At 41.8% G+C, this 17814-nt stretch overlaps 1 protein-coding gene and 1 long non-coding RNA gene across 9 annotated transcripts in view; one reads left to right on the top strand and one right to left on the bottom strand.

Annotated features, from left to right (window-relative positions):
- Positions 1-6887: 6887 nt before the first annotated feature.
- Positions 6888-15553, bottom strand: LOC116100583. The gene is made up of 2 exons (XR_004122651.1): positions 15195-15553; positions 6888-7277 (listed from the first exon to the last, which is right to left on the bottom strand). It is a non-coding gene; the product is annotated as an uncharacterized LOC116100583 (long non-coding RNA).
- Positions 15554-15703: 150 nt separating this feature from the next.
- Akap13 (A-kinase anchoring protein 13) overlaps positions 15704-17814 on the top strand; it is a 303651-nt gene continuing 301540 nt past the window's right edge. For all 8 annotated transcript variants that reach the window (XM_031387008.1, XM_031387010.1, XM_031387009.1 and 5 more), the window contains exon 1: positions 15704-15910. The gene's annotated coding sequence lies outside the window, so the exon portion shown is untranslated. The remainder of the gene's footprint in view (positions 15911-17814) is intronic.

Here is a 17814-nt window from a genome sequence, read left to right on the forward strand (position 1 = left end):
CTTCAATGGGCCAGCAGCCTCTGATCCTCTACCACCAACAATATAATGATGGTAGAACGATGATGGAGGTCCCAGGGGCAGCCCATAAGCAAACCTGTGTCTGGGAAGGTTGTTACAGAGAAAAGCAAGGCTTTCAAAAATTAAATAAATTGCTCTGTCAATAAGTGGTACATCTGGTGTATATTAATCAAAAGCTGGGACGCCTCTGGGAGGAGGCATTCGGTTGGCTGCCATGTCTATGGGGAAGGTTAAAACAAGGTAAGAAAGACTTTTGGCTGGAGTTTCTCCAATCAGATTGTGATATGATAGAGGTCCATCTTCCTGGCAGTGTGTGTGTGTGTGTGTGTGTGTGTGTATGTGTGTGTATGTGTGTGTTGTGCAAGTGCAAATACGGGTGTGGAGATCAGAGAGCAACCTCTATCATCATTTTCCCAATACCTTCCCACTTATTTTTTGTGATAAGGCATCTCATTGGCCTGGAACTTTACCAGTTGAGGTAGTTGACTGGGGAGGTTTATGGATCTGCCTTTTCCTCTTCCCTGTCCCACCATTACTGGGGTTACAGATGCATGTAACCATGCCTGCTTTTTACATGGGTTCAGGAGCTGAACTCAGGACTGCATCCTCGTGAGACAAGTGATTTAGTGACTAAGCCATCACCCCAGCCCTGCATTTCTGCATTTTCCCAATATTACTTTTTCTACAAATCAGATTGACTCCAATATATTGTCTCTGAGCAGGAAAATCAAAGGTGGTGAAGTGGGCAGAGTATTTGCTCTGTGCCTGACAGTATGCGAGGGATCACTTACATCTGTTCTGTCACCAGAGTGAGGCTGGTAACTTGGAGTGATGCCTCTACAGATGAAGAATTGGAGAATCCAAGACTTAAAACAAGTTCCAATTACTTCTAAACCCAGTCTTTGTTTCCTATGAGAAGAACTTAAGGCAGAAAGGTTAGACACCTGATGCCTGACAGAAGGGATGGAGATCACAAATTGGCACAACTACCCTGGAGGATTATGTGCAATAAATGTACACTAAGTTTCCTAAAAATATTACTATTGTCAGACTTGAAGATAAGAATGGTAATACGGGGCTGGTGAGATGGCTCAGCGGGTAAGAGCACTGACTGCTCTTCCAAAGGTCCTGAGTTTAGATCCCAGCAATCACATGGTGGCTCACAACCACCCATAATGAGATCTAACGTCCTCTTCTGGTGCATCTGAAGACAGCTACAGTGTATTATTAGACCCCAGAACTAGCAGGGCTGTCCTGAGTTCAATTCCCAGCAGCCACTTGATGGCTCACCATCATCTGTACAGCTACAGTATACTCATACACATAAAATAAATAAATAAATCTTAAAAAAATAATGGTAATGCACAATTACTCGTAAAACAGCACATAATCCTAACCATTTGTTTAGTTTGTATGTACAAAATTACTGAAAATGCATTATAGGAATGTATTCTGAGCCTGGCTCAGTTGATCTACCAGATTTCACAGAACATCCACTCTATAGACAAGATCAACACTCAGAGTCTTAAGTGGAGGAAGAGGGGAGGAGAGAACTGAGGAAGGAAGGAATGAAGGAAGGTAGGAAGGGAGGAAGGTGGAGAGGGAAGGAGGGAGGGAAGAAGAGGAGGAAAGAAGGGAAGAAGGAAAGCAGGCCCACATCTGAAGGAAGACCCACACCTGGGCTACTATAGATTAGGAAGCCTGATGTTACAGAGCATACCTTTAGTCCCAGTACTTGGTCGGCATAGCCAGGCAGGTCTCTGTTAGTTTGAGGCTAGCCTGGTCTGCAGAGAGAGTTCTGGGACAGCCAGGGCTACATAATAAAGCGAACCTGTCTCAAAAAAAAAAAAAAAATTAGTTCGGTAACTTTCCCGTAATTCTTGGAAGATAAACTGTGCAAACTGACTGTGGTGGGACTTTACCTCCCTAAACCTTCATTACTTATAAGATGACCCCCCCCCCCCCCCCCCCCGCCTTTGTCACAGAACCGGCATAAGGGTTATTGTGAAAAACAAGTAAGATAAAAATGCAAGTGAAAGAGAGGCAGTGTGGGCCTTGTGGCCTTAAGCACACGTTTAGGTTTAGAAGTCCCAGTTAGAGGAAATCATCAGCAGGAGACTGGGGAATGCATGTCATGACAGGCTCTGGATTTGGTCCCTTGGACCTAAACAAACAAGCAACAACAAAAATCACAGATCTATGTCTCCAGCTGGTCGGGCAATCAGAGTAAATTTAATCATACAGCTACTAATCTCACCCATGGGTCAATCCACTGATGAGTTAGAATGAATGATATACTAGGCAAAGCATGATGGGAAGAAGCAGATCCCTGCTCCTTCCTTTGGAGGACTCATCTCCTCCCAAACACCTTTCCTGTGAACTTTTTCTACTTCCTGGCTACTATGAACTACTACATTCTGCTATGCTGCTCTGCCTCGCCGCAGTGGAACAATGCACACAGCCAAACACGGAGTGAGGCCTCTGAGGTGCGAGTCAGCACAAATCTTTTCTCCTTCAAGATCTCACTATGTAGCCCAGGCTGGCCTTGAACTCACAGTCTTCCTGCCTTGTCCTCTCAAGTTCTGGGGTTACAGGTGAGTGCCACCACATTCAGCTCTTTGTTTTTATCTGGTGCTTTGTCACAGCAATGAAAAGGTGAACAGTACAGAATCACTCTCTCCAACCTTTGTTCAACAATAGAGTAGCTTCCAGCCTTTTGACCATTTAAAATATGACTACTCTGAATTGAGATGTACTATAACAGTCAGTGAATTATTTTGAAGACTTGATACATCAAAAATGAATGTAAAATACATAATTTTTTTTTTTTGAGACAGGGTTTCTCTGTGTAGCCCGGGCTGTCCTGGAACTCACTCTGTAGTCCAGGCTGGCCTCCAACTCAGAAATCTGCCTGCCTCTGCCTCCCAAGTGCTAGGATTAAAGGCGTGCACCACCACCGCCCAGCGTAAAATACATAATTAACGAATTTTATATTGATTCCCTGTTTAAGTTACAATAATTTAGACTACATTTAGCTACATAAAATAGGATTAATAGTAATTTTATCCTGTTTCATTTGTGTGTGTGTGTGTGTGTGTGAATACTTAAAATATTTAAGTAATATATGTGACTCACATACATTGGACATTGTTGGGCTCAACAAAAAGGAAGCGTCTTCTACCCACAAAAATAAAACGTTCAGCTCTGCACAGCAAAATATCCTACGTGGTGCCACACGTTCTTCTTGGAGAGTCTCTTGTCCCTGAACCTGTTCTCATCACCTCTCAAATCCTGCGTCAGCACGTGTGGTAGTAAGGTGCTCCTGGTAAACTGAGACTCTTTTCTGCTCAGTGTTACCTGGCTTACAGTCATCCAAAGGTTCCTCCTGGCTTTCTAGATCAAAGGCCAGAGTCCCCTCGACACAGCACACTAGGCAGTTCACAGTGTGGCTTCTGCTGCCCTCCTTCAAATTCACCTCCGGCCCTTTGCTTCTCCAGTGTTTTAGGTTTGTTATATTTATGTTTCTGATACTTCCATGCCTTTGAATTTCTGGATATGATCTTTTATTATCCATGCATATATACCCTACCCTCCTAAGCTATACTTTACCTGGTTAATTGTTCTATGATCCAATTTATGTGTCTCATTCATTGTATCTGGGATATTCCCGCAAAGGCCCATGGGTTGAAGGCCTAAAGCTTGGAAAGTGACTGAAACCTTAAAACCTGTAAGCTGCAGTAAACTTCTGTTTATTTTCTTGGTTTGTTTGTTGATTTGTTTGTTTTGGTTTTCTCTGTGACAGGGTTTCTCTGTGTAGCCCTGGCTGGCTGTCCTGGAACTCACTCTGTAGACCAGGCTGGCCTTGAACTCAGAAATCCGCCTGCCTCTGCCTCCCAAGTGCTGGGATTAAAGGCGTGAGCCACCACTGCCTGGCTGTTTTGTTTTTGTTTTTGTTTTTTGATTGGTTTTTGAAGCAAGGTATTATGATGCAGCCCAGACTGGCCCTGAACTTGCAGCAGCACTTCCACCTCTGCCTCTTGAGTGCTGGTGTGAGCCACCATACCTAGCAACCTTCCTCCTGTTAAGTTGATCACCTCAGGTGTTTTGCTGAAATAATGGGAAGCTGATAAATACAAACACCTTCTCTAACTTCAAGGACTATTCTCTGTGCCTCCTCCTAACCTTTGTATTTGCTTTAAAACATTTTGTTTTTTTTTCTTGTGGTTGTTTTTTTAGTTTTATTTCATTTTATATGTACGAATTTTGTTTGTTTGTTTGTTGTTTTGGCCTAGATGTATGTATATGCACCGTGTGTGTGCATGTGCATGCCTGGTACCTGCGGAGGTGAGAAGGCAGCATCGAATGCACTGGAACTGGAGTTACGGGTGGTTGTAAGGCACTATGTGGGTGTCTGAACTGAATTTAAATCCGTTAGAAGAGAAACAAATGATCTTAATCATTGAGGGATCTCTCTCCAGGCCCATATTTGCTTTTTTATTTGAAAAGGTTTATTTATTATATATGTATATGAGTACACTGTCGCTGTCTTCAGACACACCAGAAGAGGGCATTGGATCCCATTACAGATGGTTGTGAGCCACCATGTGGTTGCTGGGAATTGAACTCAGAACCTCTGGAAGAGCAAGCAGCCAGTGTTAACCACTGATCCATCTCTCTAGCCTTCGTCTTTGCCTTTTAAAGGACACTTGCATATTTGTTCTTTGTTTGGCCTCCTGGTTCCCTTGCTTGACTGTAAATCCCTTGAGGATAAGACCCTTATTCTTTGATCTGTCATCCCCAGACCAAACACTGCCGGACACATAGTAAACTCCCAACAGTTCATTGCTAGCAGGGGACAGAACTGACCAGGCACCGCCAGTTCATCAGAGTGGTCTATCAACTAATCCTGGGGGTGCCGAACAATGGAAACCTCCACACCGACTTTATAGGTTTATGCAGTTGACACTCCACACCTTGTGCCCACCCCCTGGGTTTATTGAATTTACTTTTTTATTATGGTTAGAACCTAGAGGTTCTAAGTGTTCTTTCCTCATAGCAACAAAATTCTGTCAAGCACATTCTCAGACTAATGTCAAAGATTTCCAAGAAAGGCCCTGAAAGTTCAAATGCGCACGTGTGTGTGTGTGTGTGTGTGTGTGTGTGTGTGTGTGTAAAACTTAGTTCTCTTGCCCCTGATTGGAATGTCTTGTGTTGTGTTCTGTGTCCAATCCTGACTCAATCACTGATGATAAAAAAAAAAAGAGTACTTTTACTGAGGATGGGTTGAATTCTAACAGCAGGGCGAGTTAGGGATGTGGCAGATTTAGCTTCACACTAAACAAATGACCAAAAGGAGAAGTAGAAAAAGCAACATCAAGATTCTATTTCTACCACAAAAGCAAGAAAATGTCCGACACTGCACAAGAGCTCTGGGATGAGTTTGTTCCAGTATTACCTTTTACAAGAGTAGATATTTCAGGAACTATGGGTCTCAAGAGAAACACGTTCTTCCAACTGTGTTGACTTATTTTTTATTCTTTGCTTTGGTATTGCCAGAGACTGTAAAACAGGGTTCATTTTTGTTATGTTTTTAGGTATAACAGCCTTGTAAATCAATTTGAAAGATACACGTCAGCTGCAGAGATACAAAGGCCTCGTACTTCTTGATAAGGCCCTGACATCTTTCCTGACTTAAAATTTATTCACGGAAAGTGAGGATGATTAAACCCAAAATGACTTTCTCCCCACCCCAACCCCCTTTGGTTTTTCGAGACAGGGTTTCTCTGTGTAGCCCTGGCTGTCCTGGAACTCAGTCTGTAGACCAGGCTGGTCTTGAACTCAGAAATCTGCCTGCCTCTGCCTCCCAAGTGATGGGATTAAAGGCATGTGCCACCACTGCCCGGACGAAACTACTTTCTGTAGAGCCATGTTGTGCACTCTGAAGACCAAACTTTTAGAATCAGGGACATTTAGCTTGAAGGTGCACCGTAGTAGCTCTTTACGTACAAAGTCACTCATACGACTTTTATTGAGTCCTTACTGTATGCCAGATACTGTTGTGGATTCAGGAGCAGAGGGGCAAAGGAAGCTGTTGCCATGTAGCTTACATCACAGTGAAGGGGATGGCCAATAGATAAACTACGTAAATACTCTCAGGTTGGAATATTTGCCATAAGCGAAAAAGAAAGAGTAATGTGAAGAGAAGGACTGGGTGAGCAAGAGATTCTTCGTTACCTTATATTTTCCTCTTTTTCTAAACATCAAAGTTCCATGCTTTTAGAAAAAGATTTGTATGTGTACGTGGGAGAACCTGCATGTATGTGTGTACAATGAGCATATTCCCTAGTGCCCAAAAAGACCAGAAGAGGGGCATTGGATCCCCTTGGAACTGGAGTTGCAGGTTGCCGTGAGCTGCTGTGCCAGGTGCTGGGAACTGAGCCCAGGTCTTCTGCAAGAGTAGCAGATACTCTTAAACACTGAACCATCATTCCAGCTCTTCATTTTTAAGTTAATACGCATATGCACACATATTTATCAGATAATAATTGTACATATTTGTGGACAAAGTGTGATCATTTCTTTAAAAGGTTACGTGTGTGTGTGTGTGTGTGTGTGTGTGTGTGTGTGTGTGTGTTCGTGCTTTTGTGGGCATGCACAGGTGTCTAGATAGGCCAGAAAAGGGCACTGGATCCCTTGGAGCTAGAATTGTATGTGTTTGTGAGATAGCCATTGTGTGTACTGGGATCTGAATTCCAGTTCTCCCCATAAAACAACAAACACTCTTAACCATTAAGCCATCTCTTCAGTCCTAGGTTTTCTTTTCTTTTTTTTTAAATTGCCTGAATAACACACACACACACACACACACACACACTGTACTTTTTTTATTTATTCACCTATTGATGAACACTCAAACTTAACCCATTTCTTGAGGACTGGATAGCACTGCAATGCACATAAGTATTCAGGTAACTACTTTATATGTTAATCGTATCTCCTTTATCTTCTTGATATATACCTAAGCAGTGAGATAGCGAGGTCATATGGTCAATCAACTTTCAGCTTTTTGAAAATAATCTTCCATCATGCTTCCCATAATGGCAGTAATATCTTCCACTGAAGATGGGTTACTTTAGAGGTGTCCAGCTAACTTTTGATCTTGGAACATGACACTGCTGCCCTCTACAAAAGCACTGGGTCACATTCATACCTTCTGCACAATTGTGCTTCAGGTGAGCACAGCACAGTAGCAGAAAGCCCTAGCCGAAACAAAGATGCTATGTTTTAGGCAATATCCATATACATTATATACTTAAATTATATATGTACATATATACATATACATACACATATACTTATAATCATACACACATATATACTTATAATCATATATACATATATATTTGTGTGTCTATTGCGTGTTTGTGTACACATGTATGCATGTACATGCATATGCCAGGGCAGTTATATGGTGATCAGAGAGCAACTTTCCAGATTCAATTCTCTCCTTACACCACAGTTCCAAGTATGAAAATCAGGCCAATCAGGCTTGGTGGCAAGAGGCCTTACTCAGTGGTTCTCAGCTTTGCTAATGCTGTGGCTCTTTAATACAGTTCCTCATGTTGTGCTGACTCTTAACCGTAAAATTATTTTTACGGCTCCTACTTTGGAACTGTAATTTTGTCACTATTATGAATCATAATGTAAATTAAATATTTGATATGTAAGAAATCTGATATGGGACCCTTTTGAAGGGGTCACTACACCTCAAAACAGTCTCAAACCACAGTTTGAGAACCACTGCTTTAACTGATGGTCTCCAACAAGGATTCTTATTATTTATTTTCACATTTATTTTGTGCGTGTATATAGATAGCTATGTCAATAATGCATATCAATGTGAACAATGCAACATATTTTAATGAAAAATTGTTTCCTCCCATGCTGTTGCTTGCTCAGTGTATCAGTTTATCATGATACTGAATAGATACCTTTTTTAAAAAGGAGCTGTTATGGTGTTGTGCTGGCATATACCTGTAATTTTAGCTCTAGGGATGTATGGGCAGGAGGATCAGGAATGCAAGCCCATTTCAAGCAAGTTTGAGGCCAGCCTAGGCTACTTAAAAACCTGTCTTCAAAAACAAACAAACAAAACCCCAAAATCCTCCAAACAAGCTGTGTTCAAGTTAGTGTAATCTGAGTTCATCTTGGCAAACTTTCTAAACAGTGAATTTCTTTAGGGTGGTGCCAGGCTGAAAGTTATTTACAATCTGCTTGGGTGGAGAAGTCATTTGTCTTCAGAAATCTTGTGTACTTGAAGCAACCCAAGTGAAGTCAGAGAACTTGGTTATGAAAGTAATTACTGGGCTGCGGACATAGGTCAGAGGTATGCTTGCTAAGTATACACAAAGCCCTGAGTTTTGATGCCAAGAAATGGAAAATAATAATAATAATTGGAACACTGAATTCAAATTGAATAATGATATTAGATAAAATTACATGGGAGAACAAAGCCTATAAACCACCCATTTCTCGTGTAAATCAATACATAGTCTATTACTCTTGGATGGAAGATTGAGTGGCTGGGAAGTTTCTCTAAGGCAGGACATTTTGGGGTTGAATCTGAATAACAAGAGATCCCACCATTTGGGACTTTCTAAAGTGGGCCTACCTGTCTGGAAGATGTAGAGTAGACCCTTGGCTCTCAAAGTGGATTTTCTAAAACAACAGCCAAGAGGTTGTTCAGAAATGCAGACTCCCAGAACCTCAGATTTATTGTATTATAGTCTACACTGAACAAAGTTTTCTAGGTGAATCATAAACCTGGTGCTGGGCTGTTAGTACTTGGTACCTCCTGAAGTCCCCTAAAAATCCCAGAGAGGTGAGGTTGTGGGATGGTGTTATCTCTTATCACTGGAGCACTAACACAGGGACACTGCTGTCTTTGTAGCAAATAAGCCAGGTTTTAAGAGAATGTCACTCATTAGTAGATATCCAAGCTCTAGGACACAAATGATTCTCGGTCAGGCTCCTTGATTTAAGGTCCCTTAAGGAGTGCCCAGCTGCCCATGGTGGGATACTTTGTGACAGAGTCAGGACTACAAGCAGGACTCTCATCCCCTCTCCTTGGGCCAGCTTTTCACTTTTCATTTTCCCTCATGTGGCCAAGGCTGATTTTGATTTTGCTACATAGCTGAAGCTGCCCTTGAACTCCTGACCTTCTGGCCTTCATTTACCAAGTACTGACATTACAGGAACATGTCAGTTTTTAATACTGACAAAGAGAAATTAGAGTGAGTTTGGGGAAGGGTGGGCAGTCGTTTGGAAATAATTTTGCAAGGAAGAGAGGACCTGAAATAAAATCACCTCATAAGGATGAACTAAGAAAATATATGTGAGAACCAGGTCTGCTCAAAAAGGAGCACATTTCAGCTAACACCAGGAGCCTTTCTAATAGAAAGCTCCTTTGTGTCAGCCACAGATCCCCAGAAACACTTTCCATCTGGTATCCTACCCCTGCTCCTGTCACAATTAGCACCAAGATGGCACTCTGGGATTTTCATTATCCTTCCTGCTCTTCATTATGATCTCTCTAGTTTCACCTCAACCCTGCAGCCTTCTGCTCTCAGACACCCCTTCTCCACCCAACTTCAAGATTCACTAGAGATGCTACCTCTTCATACAGATCCAGGGTCCCCTTAACCCTTTTTACCCTGTCTCTCCAGACATATTCTTGGTACTACTGCAACCTGATTGCAGGAACCCTACCTCCTACCTCACACCCCACATCCAGGGACCTAGCATTTTGTCGTAGACAGGATCCTCTTGGTTCTTTTCCACAGGCCCTCTGGGCCTTTCCTCCTAGCCTAGCTCCATTCTTTTGTGTCACTGCCCACTGACCCCCAGAAACAGATACACTCTCTATAAGGGACCCCACTACCACTACACTTGCCTAGGACCCCAAGTAATCAACAGCAACCAAAGAGTGAAACACCCAGACAACAAGATGAGACCAGATATCTACAGTAAGAAATACTTCAGCCAGCATAACTCAACAAAAACATAAACATGAACAGCCAAGACAGTGTGTCTCCTTCAGAAGCCATTAGCTGTATCGTAATAGACCCTAAAAGATGTGGTTTAGCTGAAGTACAAGAACTTTAAAATACCAATTGTGACTATGTTCAAGGATATTAGAAAGATTATGAATAAATGCCTTAATGAAGACTTGTTAAAACACAGTTGAATAGAATACTGAAAACATTTCAATACATGAATGTAGAAAGAGAAATGCTAAAGAAAATCCAAACTGAAATGAAAAACTTAAGATGTCAAAACAAAAACCCAACAGATTAAAAGGCATGAAGAGAGGACTTCAGGCCTTGAAGACAAGGTAGAAGAAATGGATAGCTCAGTCAAAGGAAATGTAAAAATCTAAAAATAAATAAATAAGTAAATAAATAAATAAATAAATAAATATCTAGGCACAAAACAGCCAGGAAATCTGGGACACTATGAAAAGGCCAAACGTATAAATGATAGAGATAGAAGAAGAAGAAGAAACCCAAATCAAAGGCACAAAAAATATTTTTGAACAAAATAATAGAAGAAAATTTCCCAGGTCTAAATAATAAGCCTTTCTAAGTACAAGAAGCATACAGAACACCAAATACAGAGTACTGAAAAGAAATGTCTCATGATACATTATCATAAACCACTAAATATACATAACAATGAGAGCTGCAAGGGGTAAACGCCAAAAATCACATATAGAGGCAAGGCCATTAGAATAATAGTCAGCTTCTCAGTGGAGACCCTGAAAGCCAAAAAGGCCTGTACAGATGTTCTACAAAAATCTAAGACACCAGTGATGCCTGCCCAGATTACTATACCCAGAAAAACTATCACCCAAAGAGATGGAGGAAGAAATACATTACATGTCAAAAAACAGATTAAAGCACTTTCTTTTTTTGTTGTTTGTTTGTTTGTTTGTTTGTTTGTTTTTTTCAAGATAGGGTTTCTCTGTATAGCTCTGGCCATCCTAGAACTCACTCTGTAGACCAGGCTGGCCTCGAATTCAGAAATGCCTCTGCCTCCCAAGTGCTAGATGTGTGCCACCACCGCCCTGCTAGCACTTTCTGTTTATTTATCAACCAAGCTCAAGAGATATCACTAGAAGAAAAGTTTCAGCCTGAGGAAGTTAACCACTCCCAAGAAGACATAAAAATAATCTAAAAACGGTGGAGATGGAAATCTGCACCATAAAAACAAAATAACAAACTGCTACTGGTACGTGCCTTTAATCCCAGCACTGCAGAGGCAGAGGCAGGCAGATCTCTGAGTTTGAGGCCAGCCTGGTCTGCAAAGTGAGTTCCAGAATAGCCAGGGCTACACAGAGAAAACCAGTCTCCAAAAACCAGAAAACAAAAACCAAAAACCAAAAAAACCAACTCTTCCCTGCCTCAACAAAACAAAACAAAAAGCAAGCAAACAAATAAACCACCACCACCAAACAGCAAAACCAAAGCCAGGAATCAATAAAAAAATTTTTTTCATCAATAACCCTTAATATTAATGATCTCAATTTCCCAATAAAAAGACACAATCAAACAGACAGGATTAAAAATCAGGATCCAGTTCTATGTCTACATCCGAGAAACATAACTCATCATTAATAATAGATGTTATTTCAGGGTGAAAGAATGGAAAAAGGTATTCAAAGGAAATGAACCTAGGAACCAAGTAGGTGTAGCTTTTTAATATCTTATAAAATAGTCTCCAAAGCAAAGCTAAACAGAAAGGATAGGGAAGGATACTATAGATTCATTTTAGGATCAGCTGAGATGATACTCTAATCATAACCATTTATGAACCAAACACAAGTGTACCCAAATTTAAAAAAAGGAACGTCACTATAGCCAAAACTGGATATTAACCTCACACAGTGATAGTGGATGACTTCAGTACTCTACATTTGCCAATAAACAGGTCATCCAGACAAAAACTAAACAGAGAAATGTTGAAATTACATAATGTCACAAATCAAATGGACCTAGCAGACATCTACACAATATTTCACTCAAACACCAATGATTATACTTTTTGCTCAGGAGTCAAAATCGATGACATGCTAGGAACCATTATAAGGCTTAACAAATATATTTAAAAATTGCAATAATACTCTGTATCTATTTGACCATCATGGATTAAAGCTTGATATCAACAACAACAGAAACAGCAGAAATTATTTGAAGTCATGGAAATCAAACAACTTACTACAGAATTAAAAATGGGTCAAACAGAAATCCAGTTGGAAACTTCAAGTATTTTTTTAATTGATTTTTTTTCTTTTTTGTTTTTTTGGGACAGGGTTTCTCTGTGTAGTCCTGGCTGTCCTGGAACTCACTCTGCAGACCAGGCTGGCCTCAAACTCAGAAATCCACCTGCCTCTGTATTTCTTGAATTGAATAAAAATAAACACAACATACCCGAACCTCTGGGACACAATGAAGGCAGTTTTAAGATGCAAGTTCACTGCACTAAACGCTTACTTAAAAAAAAAAAATGGAGAGTTCTCATCTTTGTAGCTAAGCAGCACATCTGAAATCTCTAGAGGAAGAAGAAGAAGGAAGAGGAGGAGGAGAAGAAGAAATAATACCTCAAAAAGAATAGAAGAAAAGAATCAAACCCAAGGCTTAAACACTGAACCAGAAACAAACAAAGTGATATAAAGAATCAATGAAACGGCCGGGCGGTGGTGGCACACACCTTTAATCCCAGCACTTGGGAGGCAGAGGCAGGTGGATTTCTGAGTTCGAGGCCAGCCTGGTCTACAGAGTGAGTTCCAGGACAACCAGGGCTATACAGAGAAGCCCTGCCTTGGAAACAAAGAGAAAAGAAAAAAAAAGAATCAATGAAACAAAAAGTTGGTTCTTAGAACTTAGAGAAAATCAGTAAGATTGATTACTAAGCCATAGCCAAGTTAACTATAATACAAAGAGAGAAGATCTTGGGATAACTTTATCCAAGAAAGTAAAAGACTTGACTTGTTTAATAAAAGCTATAAGGCATTGAAGGAAGGAAATGAAGAGGACACCAGAAGATTGAACCATCTCCCATGCTCACAGATCAGTAGGATTAGTATTGTGAAAATGACTATCCTACCAATAGCAATTCTTAATAAAAAATAAATTAAAAATCATTTTGCATATTCTGAGTTTTTTATTGAATAGTTTTATTTTCAATTTCTGTGAAGAATTGCTAGAATTTTAATGGAGATTTAATGTATAGTACACACCAGAGAAAAGACAGCATTTTTTTTCCCACACGTGGCACTAGTCAAACTGGATGTCTGCGTGTAGAAGAATGAATCTAGATCCCTAAATAGCACTCTGAAGAAAGCTCCAAATGGATCAAGGACATCAACATAAGGTCAGATATCCCGAATCGGATAAAAGAGAAAGGAGGGCAAGAGTCTTGAACTATTGGCACAGGGGAGGCATTTCTGAATAGGGCACTAGTAGCATGGGCAGTAGGACCAATTATTAATAAATGGGACCTCATGAAATGAAGAACTTCTGTATGGTCAAGGACCACATATTTTCCATAATTTTGGCAAAGCAGCCCTCTATAGAATGGGAAAGATCTTTGTCAAGATTGTTGGATTATACATCCGATAGAGGATTAGTATCTAAAATACATGAAGAAAAAAAATGAACATCAAGAAAACAAATAATTCAACCCGAAAGTGCAGTTCAGAACTAAGCAGAGAGCTCCCAAAAGAAATACAATGAAACACAATGGTTGAGAAACCCTTAAAGACATGTTCAACATCTTTAGCCATCAGAGAAATGCAAATTAAAAGTACTGTGAGATTTCATTTTACAGCAGTCAGAATGGCCCAAGATCAATAAAAGAATGCACATGTTGCTAAGGATGCAGGGAAAGGGGAACACTTATTTATGCAAACTTGTCTAGTCACTATGGAAATCAGTGTGGTGGTTTCTCAGGAAGCTGGAAGTCAATCTGCCTCAAGATTCACCTATATCATTCTTGGATATATACCCCAAGGATTCTATATCCTACTATAGAGATACTTGCTCATCCATGTTCATGGCTGCTCTATTCATAATAGCCAGAAACTGGAAACAGCCTAGATGTCCACCAACTGATGAATGGATAATGAAAATGGAATAAATTTTCACAATGGAATATTTTTCAGCTGTTACAAACAATTATGGAATATGGAGCTAGAAAAAAAATCATCCTGAGTGCAGTAACATAGATTCTCAAAGACAAATATTTTAAGTTTTGTCTTATATGTAGGGGCAATGGAACATATTGTTATGCAAAGATAATGGGGAAACTAGGAGGATTAAGTTGAGATGAGAATAGGAGAGAAGTGTAAGAAAGGGACTATGGGGAGGGACAAGTACTACTAAAGGACTTTTGAAACGCCAATGTGAAAACCTACTGTAGAAGCTTCCTAAAATAAATGCATGTATGAAAGGAATCTAAAAAGGAATCATTAAATAACAGGGCAGACAACTAGACATCATACACCACTCTGTAAAGCCTGCAGTGCCAGGAATGGGTGATATCTTATTGCATTGTTGGTCAAAGGGGCCCTATAGAAACTTTCAGTATCACAGGCTCTTTCAATACCGGTGGTTACTCTCCATAACCTGATGGTAAGGCCTATTGCTGAAGCTAACACCTACTTGTATCATCAAACATGGAAGAGTGGAACTGGTGCCTAACTAGAAGCTTCACCTTTACTGACTAGCTGTCATGCTACTGGAAGGTAGGGGTGCAGCCACATGATATTTTCATATTTGCATGCTTTTATCACCCAAATAAAAATACAAAGCCAGTACTGCAGGGATTCCATTCTGTTCCTTCCCAGGCAATACCCTTCTCCTAGGAAACCACCTTTCTTACTTCAACCACTATAAATATTGAGCTGCACAGAAAACCTCACATTTCTTACTTAATATTCATAATCCCCAGCTCTTTTTCAACTTTCTATTGACTGAAGAAATAACATGTCAAAATAGTTTGACGTGATAGGCATGTTTTCCCTTAATAACACATTAAAATATGTAACTATCAAAAAGAAGTTTCTTCTTGTACTAATTAAAGTAATCTCTTGGGTCACCATTGGCACATGTCCATACTTTGTTTCTCCGAAGCCACCAGATGATTTCTGAAGTCCATGGCAACTCAAAGGCAATGATTTTGTGGTGATCGAATAGCTCAAAGTCACAGGATACACTGTGACAATCTTTATCCTGTCCACGGATCATTCACCCATCCAACACACTTGAGTACTTTGTGTCGCTTAAGAAGACTCCATTGAGTCTTAGAGTCAACCTGTGGTAAATGCTCCGACTTAGGTAAGCAGCAGGCGCACAGAGGAAGGGGTGGCTTCCGGAGATGGGGCGGATAGGAGAAGGTGGGTGGGCATTTCCCCAGCAGCTGCTGCCAGCCACCCGACTTTGATCACTTTGCCGCCTGGCAGCAGTGGCGGTCAACCTCATCGTTCCTTAGCAACCGGAGCCAACTGCTAAGAAGCCTTTCTATTGGTCTCACAGAATGTGATGGACACTCTAGTTGTCCAATAGAAACTTTTAGGTTGGGCTTGTTGCCCCGCCCACCCTCGGCCCCCAGGCGGCGCATGCGCGGGTGGGCCGGGCTGTGTGCAGGGCGGTCGCGGACCCGTAGCTGCTGCTGCTGCTGCTAAGCGCTTGGGCTCGGTCGAGACCGCCGTGCTTGCTCCTTGCTCCAGCCGTCACCGCCGCCGCCGAGGGAGCGGCCGCCTATTGTCCTTCTCCGCGGCCAAGGTGCGGAGCTGCTCCGGCTCGGCCCGCGGGGGAGCCCGGGGAGCCGCACGGTGAGAGCGCAACTTAGTTGAGGGAGTTGAGGGAAGTTTGGGCGTCTGAGGAGGGGGCGCGCGCGCAGCCGCCCCTCCCCCTCGGCTGTTCTCGGCCGGGCGCGCGAGCTGCGGGACGCGGGGGCGCGCGGGCGCGACGCGGGTGGCGGACCCTTCTTAGCAGCGGCAGCCGGGGCTGGATTGCGGGGCCGCAGATCCCGGCCTCCTCGGACCCACATTCCCCTGCTGCCTGCTCCTGTGGAGCCTGCTGCGGCTCTCCTCTGAGGGACGGCTGCTCGGTGGAGCGCGGCGCTCGAACAGAGTGTGCGGCCACGGGAACGAGCAGCTCCCAGGGGCAGTCGAGCAGGGTAAACACTGCGCGCCCCCGGCCACCTTTGGGGGCTTTAACGCGCTTTCTCCCAGGGGGCGGGGGACCGTGGCGCATTCGGCTCCTCTGTCACCGAGCCCTGCCTAGTGCAAGCACTTTGAGAACTAGCGAATCGCTGCTTTTTGTAAATAGATTCTCTGACACTTAACTGGGGTGCGAGACGCACCCTCAGTTTTTTTTCTTGCTAAGAAAGTGTCTTTCGGCTGAAATATTGGGTCACTTGAAGTGTCTAGACACTACTGTGAACTCAGGAGTTCACAATGAAAATGGATTAAACAATCTTTGAGCGTTTCAGTCTTTGCTTTTCTACTTCATAATGAAGTTATTTTGAGAGTTCATTGCCTTGGGTAGATTTACAAAGTGATGTGCCATTTTGTCTGTCTGTTTGTTTGTTTTTGTTACTACCCTCATGATTTCCAGAAGTCACTTACTCATTTTTCCCCCTAAACCTTTGGATTGCCCTGGTCAGGAGAAGCGCTCTTGTTCTTGAAAGTGCATTCATTATCTGTAAAGAAGTTCCTATCAGTGGAGATGACTCTGAGATAAACCAGTGTCACTTTGTACACCTTCATCTTTTGGGGACTTATAGACTGCTTTGAGCACTTGCCTTCTCAAGTTTTCGGTGGAATCATACCACTGCATTTCGTTGACTGGATTTGCGCTATGATGGTAATCCAGTTTTAGTTCCAGAGAGTATCATTCATTCTGAAACAGAGTGGCCCTCTTTACTTCATGTTAATTTCAGTTGTATTTCTTTGACATCTGTTAAACTTAAATTTTTCTTGGAAGGCTACTGCAAATGGCATTTTGCTTTGCTTTCTATGTGAGTAACATGGAGAAGTGGTGTTTTGGGCTTTCTGTTTTGTTTTTGCCTTTTCTTAAATGAAACCCAGCTTCGTTTACCTAATGAAAGCAAGGGAAAATATTCTAAAGGCACAGGGATTCGGGACTCATTATCTTTGTGCTTAATTTTCCTTTCCGGGGTGGGTGTGGTGAGCAAAGGAGGTGGACCGAAGTTGAAAGTTATTGGTTAGTTACATAATATAAACAAATACTGCCTGCAAAATCGGGTGACCAGGACACCAGTTGCTTTCCTTCTCTACGCTGTGATAACGTCTTACACATACTTTTGATCTAGGGTTCCTTAGAATGTCTTTGCTTCATTAAATGGGAACTACATGTAGTGTAAATGGCCTTTTTTAGTCTTTTTACTCTGTAAGGACTATGATGGTCAGTATTTCGCTATGCTCTGTTTTTCCAGAAAAGTCCACACAGTTGGTGTTTAGCTTTTGTTTGATTTGGATGAAGCAGTTTTCACTGGTACACAGGAGAGACCCATTAATTCTGGGGCCTTGTACAAAATGATAATTAACGTGCACATCTGTATTGAAATTTAGTTTAGGAGACTTTGTTAAGACTTCTCTCTTGAGATAGGGTCTCACTGTGTCGCTCTGGCTGGTCTTAAACTTACAGAGATCTACCTGCCTGCCTGTTGGAATTAAGAGCCTAGCACCTCCCCCTGTACCCTCCCCTCTTT

The sequence above is a fragment of the Mastomys coucha genome, unplaced genomic scaffold, assembly GCF_008632895.1.
Source record: "Mastomys coucha isolate ucsf_1 unplaced genomic scaffold, UCSF_Mcou_1 pScaffold21, whole genome shotgun sequence".
NCBI classification, from domain to species: domain Eukaryota; kingdom Metazoa; phylum Chordata; class Mammalia; order Rodentia; family Muridae; genus Mastomys; species Mastomys coucha.